The following is a 20558-nucleotide window of genomic DNA, read 5'->3' as shown; positions in this document are numbered from 1 at the left end:
ATTTTCTGATGTTTTTTTGATTTAATGTGAGCAGGTTCACACTACCTTCTGGGGTTCCTATGGGTTGCAGAAGACCTACAGATAGAGCAGAATGAGATGATGATGATGATGGAAAGGGAAAGGAGACAGAAGGAACTCCCAACGGAACTAAAACAGTCATGCTTGCTTGTGAAACAGAATCAGAAAAAGCGCATGATTTTACGTTAGCAGTGTTTCTGAGGTTAGATTCCAGCAGCAAGCCAAGCTGTCGGTTGTACTTCAGCAGGTTTTCAAACAAAATAATATTCTTGTGCCCCCAAGGAAGATTTCATCTGCACTTTATTGGGCAATTGACATGTTTATTAACATTCCTTATTCCTTATTTCTGGCACTGTTTGTGTGACTAGCCTCTGTTTTTGTTACTGCACTGGCTGTGGTGCTTCCCTCTTCTTTCTCCTGCTTCAACAAACCATAGTTTGCTGGGCTGGGGATGTTATATCTGAAACCCCTATTGATTCCCCCGCCTTCACCCAGTGTTAGAGTTATGACACCTTTAGTATTAACAAACACATTACAGTGGTACCTCTGGTTGCGGACGGATCCTACCAACGTGTTGCTAATAACTTTTCTCCTTCTTGTTGCATTTTATTTAAAAACAAGAAGCCTTGTTAGCGATTTTTAAAAGAGAAATACTTAAGTTAAATTTCACACTTGAAAATTTCAACACAGAATCACAAATTTTAAGCCAATAAACTATTCATAAAATCAGTAGTGAATCTTCCCAAACAGGGTTTTATTGGTATCAGGCAATAAAATTAGTACCAGCAGTTGGGATTTTGGAGAATACTGGTAAAAATGGGAGCAGAAATTGCTGGTGTTCACTGCTTCACTGGATGTCAGAAAAATCCAGTGCATATGATTGGCATTAATCATGTAAATTATGTAGCCTACATAATTATGTAACTTACATAATTTTGCCACTGTGCAAATTGAGACAAATAAAGCTTTTGGTGGAGGATGAACTGCTATGGAAAGGAAACCACGCTGCATGAAACAAATATAGAATGGGAAGCAATGTTTTCTTACATCCCTAATCAGCATTCCTGGGAGTGACACATCCCTTGGATCCAGATATGTGTTGCACAACCAGAAAAGTACATCCACTTGCACAACATACCCCACTGAATTCCTCTGTTTTTCCTGCCCTGTAGTACCCTGTGCCGTAACCCATGCTTGTTCCAAAGGATTTGTTGATCCTTAATTATAATCTCAGATAGGCGTGACCTGTAAAGTCAAACTCTGTGGCACAGAGCTATAGATTCCACAGGCAGTAACAACACTCTCCAACATGCTAAAGAGGAAAATCAGGATTCACGTCTTTTGGTGCTGTGCTCCCACAGAAACTAGCTAACTCACAAGAGAGCACAGCCACCCAAAATGGGTGTCTTTTGAGGCCGCACTCTTGTGGGAGCCAGAACGGCACATCCCAGGATCCAATCAGAAACCAGGTTGGCTTTTGTAATTCTGGGATGTCCTACACAATTTGGGGCAGTTGATGGGTATACAGTAAGTGGCTGTGGCACGCTTGACCAGGGAAGTGTTCATCTCCCGCTTGGACTTCTGCAATGCACTCTACATGGGGCTACCTTTGAAAGTTAACCGGAAACTGCAACTAATCCAGAATGTGGCAGCTAGACTGGCGACTGGGAGTGGCCACCGGGACCACATAACACCAGTCTTGAGAGATCTGCATTGTTCCCAGTACGTTTCCGAGCACAATTCAAAGTGTTGTTGCTGACCTTTAAAGCCCTAAATGGCCTCGGTCCTGTATACCTGAAGGAGCGTATCCACCCCCATCATTCAGCCCAGACACTGAGATTCAGCGCCAAGGGCCTTCTGGTGGTTCTCTCATTGCAAGAAGTGACGTTACAGGGAACCAGACAGTAGTGGTGCCCGCCCTGTGAAGGAAATAAGCAGCTATCTTATCTTTAAAAGACAGATGTCTTTTAGGCAGCCCTGTTTAGGGATGTTTTTAATATTTAATGCTGTATTATTTTTAACACTCGATTGGAAGCCGCCCAGAGTGGCTGGGGAAACTCAGCCAGATGGGTGGGGTATAAATAAATTATTATTATTATTATTATTATTATTATTATTATTATTCATGGGCATGACAATGGCAGGGTCATTCGCATTGGGAATGGAGACTCAAAGTTCCATAATGAAAAATGATTGTATTCATCACAATTTATGCTGGGAGAGGTTTGGGCTTGTGGTCCCAGGCCTTCCTTACAGGGATAGATTATCAAATAGGGAGCCTTCATGGCCTTCCTTGTCACCACAGGTTAGCGGCAGATTCCTCTGCAAGGGAAGAAGGTAGCAGAATAGACACTATGGCGGGAGTTTATCGAGACTGTTCAGTTTATCCACAGAGTGTTGAACAGAGTAGCCTGTAAAAGCAAACCTAAAGTTTCTTGCAGCATTCCTAAAACTTACATCAATTGGCCATAGTGCTAATTTTCATTGTAACAGTCCACTTCCTTGCTTTCTCTTCTGTATTAACATTGTACATTCAAATCAATGATGCAAGAGAGGTTCAAAGGACAATTTAAACCTCACTATGAAAATATCATTATTAAGTAGTTTCTACCTAGTCAATTAAATACACATCTGTTAATGTGAATATGGTCTTGGACACAATTGCCTGGATCAGCTTCTGGAAGGTTTCGCTCAAGCGTGCCTTGAAATTAAACAGCTGTCAGTCTACAGATCTGCACATTTTTCAACTTATTTGAAAGAAAGTAGTGTGAGAATCAATTTTTGCTGTGCTTACTCTCTTGAAGAATTTCCCCCTTCATTTTTCAGTACATTTCACAGGTACAAATATATATGCTTCCATAAATTGCTTCCTTACATTGGTTCAGGCAGTACACCCAGTAAGTAGCTATCTTTGAAAACACAGAACACCTCCCCTCCCACCCCAAATTATGGAATTCAGGAGTGCTTCTACATTTCAGCCTTGCAAAAATAACTCTTCAAAATCCTAAAATGATATATTTCCATGGGATGGAGTAGTCCACCCAGTTTATTGTGTACGGTGACAGCATTGCAACCATATATTTGAAAGTGCTGTGCGGTTTCGATTTTTCAAGGAAACAAATATCAGTTCCTCTGACATGTTTTCATTGGGAAGCTGAGTCAGTTACTTCTTCAGATTTGCCCTATCTGTCTTACTACTGATAATGTTGTATCATGTTACATTGCATTTACTCAAGATATTACACACAGACAAAAAAATCAAACAGGAGAATGGTTGTCCTTGAAAGATGATTTCTAACTGTTTAAGAGCTCTCATCTGAAAAGCTTGAAAAGTTGTATGATCCAGTTAAGAATAAGGTACCAGGCCCTTTGCTTCTTCCTTAAGATGTTTTATAGAATATTATAACTGTACAGGATTCAATCTTTATTGCTAAGCTAAGCATTAGCAACACGCCAGAAATAAATAGCAATGAAATAATGTGATTTGAAAACCTAGGTTTTCTAGGTATTTGGTGGTTTTGCTTTTTAAAGAAACAACCATGGTTCGTTTTTGGTTTTAACAGCTGATAGCCTTAACTGTTGCTATTTCAGCCACTTTGGCAAATGTTGCATTAATACCTGGCAACATGGATTTTACCTGTTTCCTGACACTGAAGCTTAAAAGTTGACATTTTAGGTGTGTGGCAAGCACATGTTTTGCTTAAAGGTAAAGGTAAAGGTCCAGTTGTGGCCGACTCCGAGGTTGCGGCACTCATCTTGTTTTATTGGCCGAGGGAGCCGGCGTACAGCTTCTGAGTCATGTGGCCAGCATGACTAAGCCACTTCTGGCAAACCAGAGCAGCACACGGAAATGCCGTTTATTTTCCCGCCAGAGTGGTACCTATTTATCTCCTTGCACTTTGACGGGCTTTCGAACTGCTAGGTTTGCAGGAGCAGGGACCGAGCAACAGGAGCTCACTCAGTTGTGGGGATTTGAACCACCAACCTTCTGATCAGGAAACCCTAGGTTCTGTGGTTTAGACCATAGCACCATGTCCCTTATTCAACAAATTTACATAAACTTAATTTAACATTTTTTTTATTTTTATTTTGGTGTGGGGAATGTTTGTCGTTTCAGTGAACAAGTTTAGATACTTGTCACCATTTTCACCTGCCCATCTTCTAGCCAGCTCTGGCTGCCGAGGACTTGTTTCCCTGTTCTCTTCCTTTTGCAGAGATAATGACTTCTGCACTTCTGCTCCTTTCTACCACCTCTTCTCTTGTTCACAAGCCTGTCTGCTTTCAAGATAAGCAAGTAGACGGTAGCAACAGGAATGGCTATAGACTCACTCCAGAGAAGACCCAATGAGAGCACCTTGTCCAAGCCCCTTCTTCCCAGATAGTGAATCAGTTTGAAAATAAGCAAATCTGCAATTTATTGTGTAGGCTACTTCATTTCAAGACATAGCTAGCCTCTTTCTTTCTAGTCAGACATGGCTGATGTTATTTTTTTCACCATTCTCTTTTAGGATTTAGTTTACATCAATGAGATTTCCATTTGATCTTAATTTTTTCTTCTGTGCCAGAGGCTAATCAGTTAATATTTTATTGTGACTCAGTCCACTCGGAATAAATTTAGCTGTCCTTTGCTGCACTTCTAAGAATTGTTGTAACATTGTTTTGATCTTTGCAGTTTTTCCGGTAGACAGTTTCATTATTTAACTGATCACATTCTCATCTGAAAGAAGACATCAGCAGTTCAGATGGTAGTTCAAATGGTTTGGGAAATCTTGAGTAATATGCATCTTAAATATGGAATAGGTATTTTATTTTAGTTTTAGTTTTTCCTCTACTTTCTTGGGGGGAAGGGGGTGGAATTAGTTTCCTTCCCAGATGCCTGTGAGCAGCAATAACACAGACTCTTACTAGTTTTGAAGCAAAGATTAAAATTAGAGCAAAGCTAAGATGTCAGCTGTTTGGCTTCCCTGTTACTATATGCCAAGAGGTGGGCATTTCGATGACTAGGGAAGATTTTTTTGAAGGAGTGAACTTATCTTTTTTGTTTCCCCAAATGTCCCAGAATTATGTTGTGTTCTAATGTGAGAAATGGTCATTTCCCACTTCCATGGCTTGCCTAAAACAGCCTGGAGGGCCAAATGGGGAGGACTGATGGGACAGATTAGGCCAATGGCCAGACTGTTCCCACCAATTCTTTGGAGCAATACAACACCTGGGGCACTCTGGGAAGAAAAGGGTGGCTGTCAGCCACTGACATCAAAGAGTTCTGCCACCCTGACAGTTAAAGAGGCAGCAAGGGCAAAAGAGAAGAAGAGAGAAGCAGTTTCCTGGCACCTATCAGGAAGTCCCCTTGACTTTGTTCCAGTTTTGCCCCACCTTCTAGTTTTGTCTTCTTCAACTAGGACATGTCTGAAACCCTTCAGAGCATCTGTCAGTCATGATACACAGTAAGTGGACCAATTGCTTGACTCAGTATAAGGTAACTTCATAGTGATTCACATTACAAGAAGTTTGTCGCAAAGGTGGCTTTTTCTTTTCTTTTTAGTCTCTTGGAATTAAAATTATATTGTTCTGACAAATCCATCCAAGCCACTCTGAGCCTCTATCCATCAGAGAGTCTTGGCCATTTAAAACTGCCACAACTGTCTATTTATGTTTTCATTGTGTTAATAAAACCGATAGCTCTAGTAGCATTAATATACGATGAAAACATTTAAAAATCCAGAAAATTATTTCAGCCTGAGGGATCAGAACAATTTATGTCGAACTTGTCAGGCTACTGGAGCAAACTAAATGAGTCATCAGGAAATAATTTAGGTTTGTTTCATATAGCACTGAAGTATTTTTATGAACATTTAATCATGTATTCCAAGAGGCAGCGGCAAAGGCCTTTCCTTTATAATAATTAATTGAGGGTGGTGTAACACACATATCCAAATGATCTGTTGTGTATTCATTCTGGACTAGGTAGCATAAGTTGATATATCTTCCAATAGATCAGAGAACTTCTGGCCCAAGGGACAGATTAGACCCGGGAGGGGTCCTAATTTGATACTCAAGGCTATTCTCTCCAGAACATGCTCACTAGCCCCTCACATGATATTATATGTGATAACAGATGTGGGGCAGTTAAATTTATAGCTAGAAAGCAACAATAAGGGGCATTAAAGGTGGACTCCCAATTGCATTCCCTCCAATGTGACATGATCCAAATCCAAGACACCATTTTCCAGGTTCAAAATCCCATGCAAGATCACAGACCTGGGGAAAGTGGTTTTTCAGACATGGTGCCCCAAAACCTGGAGAACCCAAAAACACGTTTTGGGGGGGTGAGATCTTGGCACAAAACTTCGTGAGAACAAGTAGTCACCGTACTCTCACGGGGAAAAAACCCCAGGATATCCTCCTCCTCCTTTTCAAAGCTGTTGACAGGTGTGCAATTGCTCCTTATCAAGCGAGGCTTGCTGTCGGTGCTGATAAACTGATCGACAGCAAGCATTGATGAGAACAAGGCTTGCAAAGGATTGGCTGCACTAGAGAGTTCCCAATTTAGAACAGTGCAGCCAATTTCTTCCCGATGTAGGGCTTGCTGTAAGTTCAAGTGTTTACAACAGGCCACATGAGGAAATGCTTGGGCCAGCATAGGTAACAGCATTTGCATTTCTTTTCAAAATGAAATATGATATATACATTCTTTTCATTCAATAATAAAAAAGCCACTTCATTACGTGGGATGGGCAGATGGCAGCATCTAAGCCATTACACAATAACCTTGTTGTTCACCTCCCCGGAGTCCCAATACTAGACTAGGAAGGCACAATCATGTTTTCCAGCAATATTGGAGACAGCCATCTCATTCGCAATATGGCAGGCAGCTTCCTCTGCATTTTAGTTGGGCACCTGGGGAGCTGTTGTTGGAATATTGGACTATGTGGACCCTTCATTTGATTATGTATTCATATGAGCCTTGAAGCTAAAACCCATTTTCAGAAAATAAACCGTCATATGACATTTGATCAAAACATTGATCAAAGATAGGGGGAGGTATCACTTTATCATTGTCAGGTTTCTTTTAAGAAAATAATAAACTAAGATTACAATTGTTTGAATAAAAAAAGTTTGATCCAGGCAAACTTTAGTATGTTCAAGGCTTATTGAATTCAATAGGTTAGTGGGCTGTAAAGTTTTCCCCAGTAAAGATAATTCTAAAATTATATTTGAAATGGCATTTGAAATTGCTTAACTTTGGGTGCATTTTGCAGAAAGGATCCAGCTATTTATTTGGTTGAGACTATCCAAATAAAGACTGATATGAAACCATGTAACACGTGTGGTCTTAATAATCATGCCCATTTAGGAGCTACTAATGATATATGTTTTTATGTACATGTTTAAAATATTAAAATGTATCACCTTTTTATTTTATCTAGTCACATGCTAGTATATTATAAAGAATAAAGAGAAAAAGACATGTACAGAACTGTTCTAAATACTGTATCTTTGGATTATGGACAAGAGCGTCCCACTCAAAGGCTTGGGGCAGGTAGTAGTATTTAAAAGTACTGTATTCTGAATTAAGAATATAAATCACAGCTACCGCTCACGTTAAAAAGAGGAAATGTGTAGAGTTAGGGTGAACTGTGAAGAACCATCTAGGTAGTGCGAATTCCAAAAGTTTTTAATACTTCCAGTCACGTTCTCCTTTGGGGATACTCTCCAGGATACAGGTTGTTGGGGAACCCATGCTTAAAGGAGAATGAAATACTCAAGAAGATATTTCAGTAGCCAAGGCCAAGCTAGAAGAGTTTGAAATCAAGCTGTTGCAGTCTATACAGAATTCTTTGAACTGATGACTTCTCAAGCACCTGGCACCTTAATGGCAAATGCTATGAAATAAATATTTACTGGAATGTAAAGGACAATATATTATGTGGGCAAATAAAGTAGTTTGCTAACAAAACTGGATTTATCAAAACTAGATTCTGCACCAGAAAAGAAATTATTTCTCAGTTAAAATGACATATAGCCACCTGCTACCTTTCAGAGGATTTACTGTTTGGTTATGAACAAAACTGTTTTATGTCCTATTGCTAAATATATTTTCTCTCTTTGCAAACGAATATTTAAGAAAATAGTATCAGTCTGAGTCTAAAGTTTTAAAGCCTGTAAATCAATATATATGGCAAACTGGAGATCCAAGAAAAGCCCTGGGCCTAAATAAATCCATCATATATTGTGGGAGATTATATTTTAGTGTACACACATATACTGTGTCCTGGAATACCCAGACTGACCAAGAAAAAAAAGCTTTGGAAGGGTTAGTCAGTCACATCTTGATTTATTGGGCAACAAAATTGGCCATAAAACTACCTTTTACAGTGCTCAAGAGACCAAAGCATATAGATGTCATATTGAGTAATAACATCAGGATAATACCAAGGTCTTCAGTTGGTTTGCAGTTTTCATATGGATAAAACCAGATACAAGACACTTAATACCAAAAAAAAAAACCCAGGACATATTCTTCAAGTATTAAAGCACCTTGAAAGATGAATGTTCTTCCAAATAAGGCCCCAGTTATATGATATAGGGGATCTGAGAGCAACCAAAATACCATTTATTTTTTTCTTTTCCAATGCAGCAATGTGTATCTGTTTCATCATGCAAATATTGTCAGGAAACTTAATTCAGAAGTATTTCTATCATGTCCCTGTTTGTATGATGGATGATGCCCAACAATTCCCAAGAAGGAAATTCTATTGCTAACTCTCACGTGTGCCGGAAACCCTGGGCTGCCCATTTGACAACTGCAGAGAGGGGCTACAAGTTTCATAAGAAGTGAGGTTCTTAAACTGGCTTTAAACCATGAGCTACTTCCACCTACCTTGCACCATCCTCCTGATCACATGCCATGGCAAGCCAGAGTATGGCTTACCAGCATCCTGGACGACAGCTGTCAGGTTTGGCTCAGCATGTCCTCCAAACACGGGATCAAAGTTAAGGTCTCCTCTCCTCAACCATGAGCTGTAGCCATGGGATAAAGCTTCACTAGCAACCCTGGTTAAGCTAGAGAACCCTATCCCAGGTTCAGGCATGCTGAGCCAAAACATTAGCTTAGTGTTGTGGCTTGGTCCTAGCTAGGACTCCCGATTGTAGCCTGCCTGCACATTGGCCAATCGCAGGCAGGCTACTGTGCAGTGCCAAACCTTTCACATTTGTAACCAACACAGTTGCGGCCTAATTGACACAATGTATATACTCTTTGTCCTGTCTGCTTATTTCATTGCAATGAAGTCACAGGGCTATGGCATGCAATGGGGTGTTGTATGGTATATATGAAGGGTTGCATGCATACCCTGCTTGATACTGGTTTCTCTGGAGAATGGGAGTGTGTGTGTGTGTGTGTGTGTGTGTGTGTATGCACCAAAAGCCATGCTAGCAGAATCAGTAAGTAAAATCCTCCTTCAGATAAATAAATATAATCCTGAATCAGGTATTATTCCTGGTTACCACTAGCAAAAAAATCCATCCTATTTAATTGACTTTGCACTGTTGTATAAATAATAATAATAATAATAATAATAATAAAATTTTATTTATATCCCGCCCTCCCCAGCCGAAGCTGGGCTCAGGGCGGCTAACAACAATCAAAATAGTTCAACATTCTAAAACATTCATTATAAAATTAATTAAATCAAATTAAAATCAAATTAATGGCAACCATCAAGCAAAAATTTGTGCAGATTGCCAGAGGGGTCAGGCTGCGCCCTGACAAAAGGCCTGGTGGAACAGCTCTGTCTTGCAGGCCCTGCGGAAGGATGTCAGGTCCTGCAGGGCCCTAGTCTCTTGTGACAGAGCGTTCCAGCAGATTGGAGCCACGGCCGAGAAGGCCCTGGCTCTAGTTGAGGCCAGCCTAACCTCTCTGAGGCCTGGGTTCTTTAGGGTGTTTTTATTTGCAGACCGTAAATTTCTCTGTGGGACATACCAGGAGAGGCGGTCCTGTAGGTACGAGGGTCCTAGGCCGTATAGGGCTTTAAAGGTTAAAACCAGCACCTTAAACCTGATCCTGTACTCCACCGGGAGCCAGTGCAGCTGGTACAGCACCGGATGGATATGATCTCGCAGCGAAGACCCCGTAAGGAGTCTCGCCGCGGCATTCTGCACCCGCTGGAGTTTCTGGGTCAGTCTCAAGGGCAGCCCCACGTAAAGCGAGTTACAATAATCCAGTCTGGAGGTGACCGTCGCATGGATCACAGTGGCTAGGTCAGGGCGAGAGAGATAAGGAGCCAGCGAGAGAGATAAGGAGCCAAATAATATACCACAACAGTTTTAGAAATGCTTTGGGGCATTTTGTGGTGTTTTCTGTTGATAATGTGTATATAGCTCTAAATTGAGGTCCTCTTCCGAAGGAAGAAACTCACTTACAAATATTTAGTGTTTATTTTTCTACTGCTTAGTTGAATAGTAATTACTTGCGACTTGTATAATAGAAACATTTAATTTGTATACTCTGACTTATGGCACATACTTATTAAGGTGAGAGACAGCTTGGAGGATAACATCTTGTGACTTGGCTCTTATATTTCATATTCAATTGACAGTTCTTTCCACGTTTATGTGTCTGCAATAAATAAATCATAACATTTTTTTTCTCAGTGGAATCTTGGTGCAAAGTCAATCATCCAAAGAGAAGTGGAAAAACAAGTGCATCATCCACAGAGACGACCATCAATGGAAGCGCTAATAGAATTGCATGGCTTTTGATAGAATTCCAGCCTGATACTGACAGGTGATCCCGTACATGGGGGCATATATAGCTCCAGGCTTCTGTTATCATTATGTAAAGTTCTTGTTCTTTACACTCTTTGTGCTATTTCCTTGGAGACATGGTTTCAGATACAAAGTATTTTGTCAGAGTCTTATAATTATGAATTGAGCAGACTGAATCTCCCAGCTGTTGCAACTAACAGCAGCATTTAATTTGACAGTGAAGTCAGGGGTATTTTCTGCTTCTTGAATCTCAGCCAGCATTCATTATTAATTAGTATGAAATTTGAGAAGCATGTTGTTAATACACTCCTGCAACCGGTACAGTTTTAATGGTACAGTCTGGGTGTGACACTGACTTGTTTAAATAGTTTAAGTGCAGTACTTCATCACTCTGTGTCCCTGAAAGGTCACTTGCATAGGGTGCCCTGGCTCAATGTTCTGCAGATCCTTCTGTTTCCTGTTCCACTGCAGCCCTGTGCACCACATTCAACATTGTTTAAACCCTCTGATTTTTATTTTTATTTTGGTGGAAGGGATGTAGGGGGTTAAGTGTATGGAGTTCAGCAATTGCCAATAACTGATAAAACAATATATATCCCAAAAAATTTTAATATATTTATATTCCTTAGTAATACCAAAGGATGATGCAAACTTTCTTTTTTCAAGACTTTTATTAGTGATTTTACAAAGTACATAAGCCACTCAGATAGACATGGGGAAGTTACAACATATAATCACTCCCTGTGCTTATCTGTTTCCATATACTACACCTGTTGTAGAATACATCAATGTGTGTTGAGACTTGTACCCTTCATGGAAAAATGAATGCCTCTACTTTGGATTGCACACTCTGTAGTCCAGTATAAAGGCTGCAACCATCAAGTGGCAATTCGGAAGCTCACATTAGCTGAGCAGGGTTCCATTCACCCTATTCTGGTTCCCAAGCATGAGTGTTCAAACACACAGAGACATTATTCTGCAGCATCAGGTGGCGGGTTGCATGTGTGAATGAGCTATAACAGGACATGAGAAACTAACATCACTTCAAAACCACCCCATTAAAAAAATAAAAATAAAAAAATATGGAAGAGATTAAAAGAAATGAGTACTACCCTCCAAGCTATTTTAGGAAAATTCTAAAACAATGTGAAGACTATAACATTGGCTGCTTTTGTTGAGCTATTTCTTTTCTTCCTTTTCAATCTGATATGGAGTACTGTGATATCTCACTCTCTTTTTGCTGGGTAGTGGTGCACATTTTTCCTTTTCCTCTTTTACAAAAATGGATAAGAGAACATATACTATATCATATATGAACATCTCTGAATTTTTAAGAAAGTTCAAGGGAGTGGCAATATTGCTGCATGTCCTGCACATGGATGTCCTTGAGCTTATCCTTATTTCAACCCAAATCAGATTTGTTAACGTTTTCAGTAGTTACTAGGGGTGTGAATTGGCTCTGTGTGAGAGTTGGATAAAGAGGCAAACTGAGGTGCTCTGGGGATCTGCCCCTCTCTAAATGCTGAAGCATGATGTCAGTTACACACACCTAAGACAGGGACCTCCAGAAAGCCTTGCGTTACTTTGGTTCTATGCTGTTCTGTGCCATATAGCTGAACCTTACATTTCCCTATATATATGTTTTCCTATGTTTCTCTAGGTCCAAAGTGAGGCTGTTCAAAATGTCACCTGCAGAGCACTGAAGAAATATGGGTGATTCTTTGTTAAGCTGTAGCAATGGATTACTTTTTTAAAGACGTTAAAAGCTAAAATTGGCTTTTTGAAAACCCCATGTTTTTCTGCTTTAAGCAAAGCAACAACAATCAGAGCACTTCAGAACTCTATAGACAGCCATTCTAGACAGCTTCACATTGTACACTTGGTTGGATACCTTTAATGGTGTATCAGGAAGCCTGTAAACGTGTAAATGCCTAGGTCTGTAAGGGCTAGCAGAGGAAACAAACAGCTACCAAAAGGAAACTCCACATCTTACTTAATATTTGCTTTGTTTACAGATATGCAGACAAGAAGTCTTGCATTCTCAAGAAGTACTGAATTCTCAAAGAGCATTTTGCATAGCCTTCAACCTTTCTGTTTTTGGACTCTTTGGCTCTCCCAACAAAACAGACAAAGACACATTGTAGAGCACTGATCTGATATGTTCCCTTGCCAGTCAATTGTCATTCATTCAATAGCCACAACTGTTAAAGGATCTACAGATCTCTAGATCCAATTGTGTGCCACAGGCAAAACCACAATGATAAACCTAGTCAGAGTAATAAGATGGTCAAACTTTCAACAGTATTATCGGCCACAGGCTGTCTTCTCTTATGTTAGCATTTAATTAAATATGTCTGTAATATGGATGAAACTGAAATTGGAAACCAGGAAAGGTGTAGTTTCTTATTACCTGTTCCTTTTCATCCTGCACTTCGCTTTCCTGATGTTGCCTGGCAGGGTATCACATTTACACTCACTTTCCCCTTCTGAATGGGATTTATTCTCCGTATATTTGTATGAAGCATCTCATAAATACACAGAACTGTTAAATCTACCTCTTTTTATTATTAAGAGAATGTTGTTTAGGGGGCAGAGCACAATGGCCAGTTGGGTATGTAAGAAGTAAGGCATCCTGGCCCCAAGCTGTATAAAGTTTCGGGAACCAGAACCAGCATCTTGACCTTAGCTTAGTAGCTAATTGGAGGCCAGTGCAAGTCTTACATTTTCTGCCCAAACAAAAGTTGGTTTATGCTAGTGGGAACAGAGGAATAATGAAAAACCTCATAAAGTGAGGTTAAAACAGAGCAAATGGATCTGCACAAGTATATGTGACTGGTAGCTTCAACATCAGCTTCCTTGGGCAAGCACACTGAAGTATTTGAATCACTGAAGAAAGGCAAAGTTTAACACAATTATTTCTGTCCATCTTGCCTCCCTGCCCTCCATTATCACTTATCCAATTTCATTGGTTTTATAATCTAATCCTGGTTCCTGTGCAAAAGAGAGAAAAGGAGAGTGGAAACCGTAAAGAGACTCCCAACTCCTCTGTTGCACCGAGTATAATTTCCCCCCTTATATTGCCCTGTTTGCAACTTGAGAATTCATAAAAGCAGAGTGACTCAACTGAAGAAGAAAGGGTTGCAGGAAAAGCTAAGAAGAGTGCATAGCAAAGATACATTAATGCAATAAAATACATTAAGGGCCACCATCTTTGTCATTCTTTGTCCTCATCACAGCCATTTTATGCATTTCTGGCTCCCTAGCAGTTTGTCATTTTCATAAGTTATCCATTTAAGTATCATTAAGTGATTATTAGAGATTTCACTGAATTTTGCAATTACTTGGCTTAGAACCCAAACCCCAATAACTCATAATGGTAAGCTTTAAAAAGGAAGCAAACATTAAAGGCACCAAGATTCTTCTCCAGATTAAATTGGACTCTGAGTTGAAGAATTCTTCCTTTTCTCCCATGCACACACTTAGGTCACTGATAAATTGGTAGAAGTGTCTCCTTCCCATCTTTCTCAGGTTTTCTGGCACTTGGCCCATTATTGCAGCTATATTCTAGTAACTAGAGGATATATTCTAGTAACATGCTGTCACCACAAAAAGCAGCAACTGATATGTAAGGGTGCTTGAGAGCTCATGAAGGTTGGAAATTCACAGGGAGCTGCAGGTACAAGGTCACATCTCCATTGTGAAGGAGTGACATGCTTCAAAACATCAACTTCACACAGCAGAAACAAAGAAATATCTGAAATTAATAAATATTTTGTAACATTAATTGCCCAACACAAAAGGCATCGTAAAAAAACCTAAACACCTTGAAGCCCACAAACTGCAAGCCAGCAAAAAAATCATTTTAACTATATGACATTTGGAATAGAAGAAGGCCAGATCTGACGAGACCAGCTGCACCTCTTTTGGAAGGGAATTCCATTTAAGGAATTTGGTTTGGATCGTAACTGGACTCAGTAATTATCAAGCTGTGTCCTGACTATTTAAGGAAGATATTGGATTTACAGAATCTAGTTCAAATCTCTCTCTCTCTGACTCATCACTACTTAGTATACCTTATCATACTTGTATGATAATTTGAAATTCATCAATAGAGTTTTATTCTTGCACAGTTCCTCTGAGATCCTGTTAACTGGCGTCCACTTTGCCCAAAACATACTTGGCTTGTTGCTTTGAGAAAATTTGCTTTAAGACATTGCTTCTTTCTGTAGAAATGAAAGTTGAAAATACCATCTGACCATTTGTGTATTTCATTCTAGACACTAATAACTTTTTGACAGAAACAAACAAAAACAAAAAATCCTTCCAGGAGCACCTTAGAGACCAACTAAGTTAGTTATTGGTATGAGCTTTTTGTGTACATGCACACTTCTTCAGATACACTGAAACAGAAGTCACCAGACCCTTGTATATAGTGAGAGAGGGTGGGGAGGGGTATTACTCAGAAGGGTGGTGGGAATGGGTGATTGGCTGATAGGTGTGGTAAACCTGTTGACGACTGTTAATGACTGCAATTGGTCTTACAGGAAAAAGCAAGGGGTGAGATGGCTAAAAATAGCTTTATCATGTATAATGAGATAAGAATCCAATGTCTCTATTCAGACCAGGTCTCTCCATGGTTTTAAGTTTGGTAATAAGTTGCTATTCAGCAACTTCTCTTTCCAGTCTATTTCTGAAGTTCTTTTGTAATAAGACAGCTACTTTGAGATCTTGTATAGAATGTCCTGGGAGATTGAAATGTTCTCCTACTGGTTTCTCTGTCTTGTGATTCCTGATAGCAGATTTATGTCCATTTATCCTTTGGTGTAGGGTTTGTCCAATCTAGAGAGCTGAAGGGCACTGTTGACATTTGATGGCATACACAATGTTAGAAGATGAGCAATTAAATAGTCCTGAGATGGTATGTTTGATGTTGGTGGGGCCAGTAGTGGTGCTGTCCAGGTGTAAAGGTAAAGGTAAAGGTACCCCTGCCCGAACGGGCCAGTCTTGACAGACTGTGGGGTTTGTGCGCCCATCTCACATTTATTGGCCGGGGGCCAGCGCTGTCCGGGGACACTTCCGGGTCACGTGGCCAGCGTGACATCGCTGCTCTGGCGAGCCAGAGCCGCACACGGAACGCCGTTTACCTTCTCGCTGGTAAGCGGTACCTATTTATCTACTTGCACCCGGGGGTGCTTTCGAACTGCTAGGTGGGCAGGCGCTAGGACCGAACAGCGGGAGCGCACCCCGCCGCGGGGATTCGAACCGCCGACCTTTCGATCGGCAAGCCCTAGGCGTTGAGGCTTTAGCCCACAGCGCCACCCGCGTCCCTTGTCCAGGTGTAAGTGACAACAAAGTTGGCATCTGGGTTTATTGCGGGCTCTGGTACCAGTGTCCATGTTAAGTCTGCTTGTTGTATTGTTGTGGGTGAGGAGTTGTTTAAGATTGGGTGGCTGTCTGTAGGCAATGAAAGGCCTTCCTCCCAGAGCTTGAGAAAGAGAACTGTCATTGTCTAGGAGAGGATGTAGATCTCTGATGATGCATTGAACTGTTTTAACTTGGGATCTGTATGTGATTCCTAGCGGTGTTCGGTTATTTTCTTTTTTGGGTGTGTCTTGCACCATTTTTTTTTGACAGAAGTTGAAGAGACAATGTGTGTGGAATCCTTATGGAATAACTCATTCTCTGAATTACTAAAGATATCTGTGGCAAGTCCAGCTTGTCAAGACTGGCATATTCAGACACTTACGGAGGCATTCCTAAAAGCTCGTGAAGAACCCAGTTCACTTAAGCCTGCTGCCAGCCTGTGAGAGTAACAACAGCTACCTGCATGTCTCAGGGACAGATAGATCATCACATTAAAGGCATGCTAAGGGAGACCAGCAAGGTTTTGTACCATCCCCTTCATGGATGATTAATAATCCTTGCTATTGCAGGATGTGAGCAGGCATGGGATAAAATGAGGTGTTCTATTGGTGTTTTCTTAGTTTAGGCAGGGGTTCCATGTTTGTTTGTTTTAGAGGAGGAGGAAGATGGAGCCCTATTTCTATGTGAGCGAAGAGAACTCTATTTGGCTCTTATTTTGCATATGTAAGCCCAGAAGAATAGTAATACCCAGTTTAACTAGAAATGAGAGGAGGCAGTCTCATTTGGTTCCATCCACTTGTACTCTTGTTTCTGATAATTCTTTATAGGTTATCATATCAAAAGCTCAGCCGGTTAGAGCATGGCACTGATAACATCAATGATTGCAGGTTTGCTGCATATTGTTGCATATTCCTTTTTTTTAATCAATATTTTATTAAGTTTTAGCAATAAAAAAGTTCACATATTGTTGCATATTCCTGCATTGTAGGGAGTTGGACGAGACGATCCTCAGGGTCCCTTCTATAGGGACCAGTGGTGGACTTTGAGCTCTCAAATTTCAGCAGTGCTAAAATTTGGCACCCTCCCACATCTCTCTCATTACATTGTCCACAGCATTTTCATGGTGCAGCTGCACCAGTCAGCAACCTTAAAACCTTCTATGACAGGACATCCATTTATACTTTATATATAGGGAGTACTACATCTGCATAGGTATTTCAAAATAAAGTTTGTAGCACCTACTTTTGTTCTTGCAAATTATAACCACAGGGTATTATGCTTTAAATGGATAAGTTATCTCCTAATTACACATTATTACCAACATCTTATCCTAAATCATGATAATCTACATCATTAACATTGTTAAATAACAACCCCATTAATGGTCTTAGGAGACTAATTGCATCCAGTTGTTGGTGATGATGCCTTTATGCTTAAGTATGAATACTTTTAGATATAAGATACTCATTAGCATTGATTAAACAATGCGGATGCAAATAACTGCCAGAACTATATAAGCCCCAAAGCAGCATTTGTTGTTTTCAAACAGTGATTAGCAAGACCTAAGTAAAATGTTAATGAAAGCAGATTACATCTTAAGGGGAAGGGGGGGAAACTTGTATGAATGAGTTGTTTTTTCCTTATCTTTTCCCAGCATATGGTTTACCTTCTGTAATGGAGAGGCAGCTAATTTATAAATGGGAGTCAAATGGGTCTGGTGGGCTCCCATTGTACTTGGAAGGTAGTAGTTCTGGGACCCAAATTAATAGGGATGATACAGGAGTTGTACTGGACCATAGATACATTAATAAATATACATTTTTATTGTTACATCAATTAACATTATAATCACAAGCCAAATGTCCATATAATTTAGTTTCCCAGCTGGGCATCACATCCTTTTGGTGACATGCTAGCACTGCAAGAGGAACCATTATATTTAGCTGTGATCATCAACATCTTTGCACATTTCCTGTATGTTGAGAATGCCATATAATTTTGTAAAGATTTCTCTACAAAATGTGAGGGAAGGTTTCTAAAAGAGACCTTTCCAAATGTTAGCAGAAAAGTGTCTTTTGTTTAGCCTCCAAAAAGCAACCATCTGACTCAGCCTGGGACTCGAGACCCAGAAAAATATAGGAAAACAGATGATAGTGTAGGACTGGTTTGTGACTGCTTTCCTGCCTTTGGAGTGATGGCCAGCAAACTCAGAAAACTACAAAGAAAACTACACCAGGAACAGTTACAGATAGGTAGCCGTGTTGGTCTGCCATAGTCAAAATAAAAAAATTCCTTCCAGCAGCACCTTCAAGACCAACTAAGTTAGTTCTTGGTATGAGATTTCGTGTGCATGCACACTTCTTCAGATACACCTTCCTACTGGAAGGAATTTTTTTATTTACACCAGGAACACTCATTCTGCATTTTCTGATGGCATATATGAGTCATTATTTGATGCCGTAGTCACTGAATAAGCATACATGTGAAAACCCTTAGTGTGGAATAGTCTAGTATTAAAAGAGTCCAGTTTTTAACTTCAATGAAATGTTTCAGTGAAAGATGCTCTGAAATGCTGTGTGTATGAGAGAGGGATAAGGAAGGAAGGAAGGAAGGAAGGAAGGAAGGAAGGAAGGAAGGAAGGAATGCTAGTATAAAAACAGTTACCCCCACCTTTCCACAAAACAGTATTTTTTTTAATCCAAACATAGCTATTCTCTGCCTCCATAGTCCGAGGCAGTAATGCTTCTGAATACCAGTAGCTAATAACCACAGGTCCTCCTTATGGATTTCCCACAAAAATATGATTGGCCACAGTGAGAACAGGATGCTGGACCACGCGGGCCATTGGCTTGATCCAGCAGGCTCTTCTTATGTTCTCAGATTCTTTTATATCTGCATTTTCCCAATAACTATTTTTTAATAAACCATGTAGCATACTTTTCTTTCAATCCATGTTTTTCACAAGCAGGGCTTTTTTCAGCCGTAACTCTCCTTAACTCAGTTCTGGCACCTTTCAGTGGGCGCCATTACCATTATAAGAGAACAAGGGAGGCATTCATAGTGAGTTCCGGCAACTCTTTTTTCTATAAAAATAGCACTGTTCATGAGATTTCGGCATTGCAAGAGGTTGAACTACGTGGCCCTCAGGGTCCTTGCAACTCTACAGTTCTATGATTCCGTGATGACATTCTGTTCCTTCATGTGACTGGGAGCGGGGGCCGAGACCACATAACGCCGGTCTTGAAAGACCTACATTGGCTCCCAGTACGTTTCCGAGCACAATTCAAAGTGCTGGTGTTGACCTTTAAAGCCCTAAACGGCCTCGGCCCAGTATACCTGAAGGAGCATCTCCACCCCCATCGTTCTGCCCGGACGCTGAGGTCCAGCGCCGAGGGCCTTCTGGCGGTTCCCTCATTGCGAGAAGCAAAGCTACAGGGAACCAGGCAGAGGGCCTTCTCGGTAGTGGCGCCCCCCCCCTGTGGAACGCCCTCCCATCAGATGTCAAAGCGATACCTGACATTCAGAAGACATCTTAAGGCAGCCCTGTTGAGGGAAGTTTTAAATGTGTGATATTTTAGTGTTTTTTGGTTTCTATGGAAGCCGCCCAGAGTGGCTGGGGAGGCCCAGCCAGATGGGCAGGGTACAAATAATAAATTATTATTATTATTATTGTTATTATTATTATTATTATTATTATTATTATTATTATTATTATTATTATTATATGTGTCCGCATGTGTCAGTGATTGCATGCTTACAGGAGAAGCACATGTTTTCTTCTTGAATCAAGAGGACAGCTAGAATGAGAGAGTGGGAAATCCCACTGGACTTTAGATGTGTCTTTCTTTAATTTCCATTTACTGTAGTTCTCTGTAGTGATATTATTTGTTGTTATCTGTATCTGTATCTTCCTCAGTTGTTCCCAAATTTATTTCCCCTTCAATTTGCAGTTGTACCCAAGCCCATGTACTTATTTTTTAAAGTCCCTTAAATGATCTTCATGAGATTTTTAGTTTGTATAGCTTGCAATTTGTTGCCCAACGGACTTCTGTTGTTGGAATAATGAACTTCGTAGGGCAAGCTCAGTACTTTTCCAGACAACACTTTGTGTTATTGTTCCATTACTTTATTCCATCAACCAGTTTCTCTATGAATAATACAGTGTTTTATCATTCCAGGAACTGTGCCTTCAGAGGATTAAGCAGCTTTTGGGCCTCTTCAACAGAAATGGACCTAAGGCTTATTCACAACCTCACCAAGTTATCGTCTTATATTGACAACTGCACCAACATTGAAAAATGGGCGTGAACTAAGGGTAATTTTAATTGCCATTTTTAATGCCTTAGCTGTAAGGCTGAATGTTATTTCCAAAGTGAACTAATGCAATGACACATGTCACAAATGCAAAA

At 40.3% G+C, this 20558-nt stretch overlaps 1 protein-coding gene across 9 annotated transcripts in view; it reads left to right on the top strand.

Moving 5' to 3' along the window:
• The window catches only part of PCDH15 (protocadherin related 15), a 659401-nt gene that overhangs the window by 193895 nt on the left and 444948 nt on the right, over nucleotides 1-20558 (top strand). For 7 of the 9 annotated variants that reach the window (XM_082222001.1, XM_082222003.1, XM_082222011.1 and 4 more), the window contains exon 3: nucleotides 20328-20464. The exons of the other annotated variants lie outside the window; for them this stretch is intronic. The gene's annotated coding sequence lies outside the window, so the exon portion shown is untranslated. The remainder of the gene's footprint in view (nucleotides 1-20327; nucleotides 20465-20558) is intronic. 9 annotated transcript variants of the gene reach the window in all.

The sequence above is a fragment of the Podarcis vaucheri genome, assembly GCF_965113315.1.
Source record: "Podarcis vaucheri genome assembly, chromosome: 5".
Taxonomy (NCBI): Eukaryota; Metazoa; Chordata; class Lepidosauria; order Squamata; family Lacertidae; genus Podarcis; species Podarcis vaucheri.
Note: the sequence above shows the minus strand (reverse complement) of the source record. Positions and strands in the feature narration are given on the sequence as shown.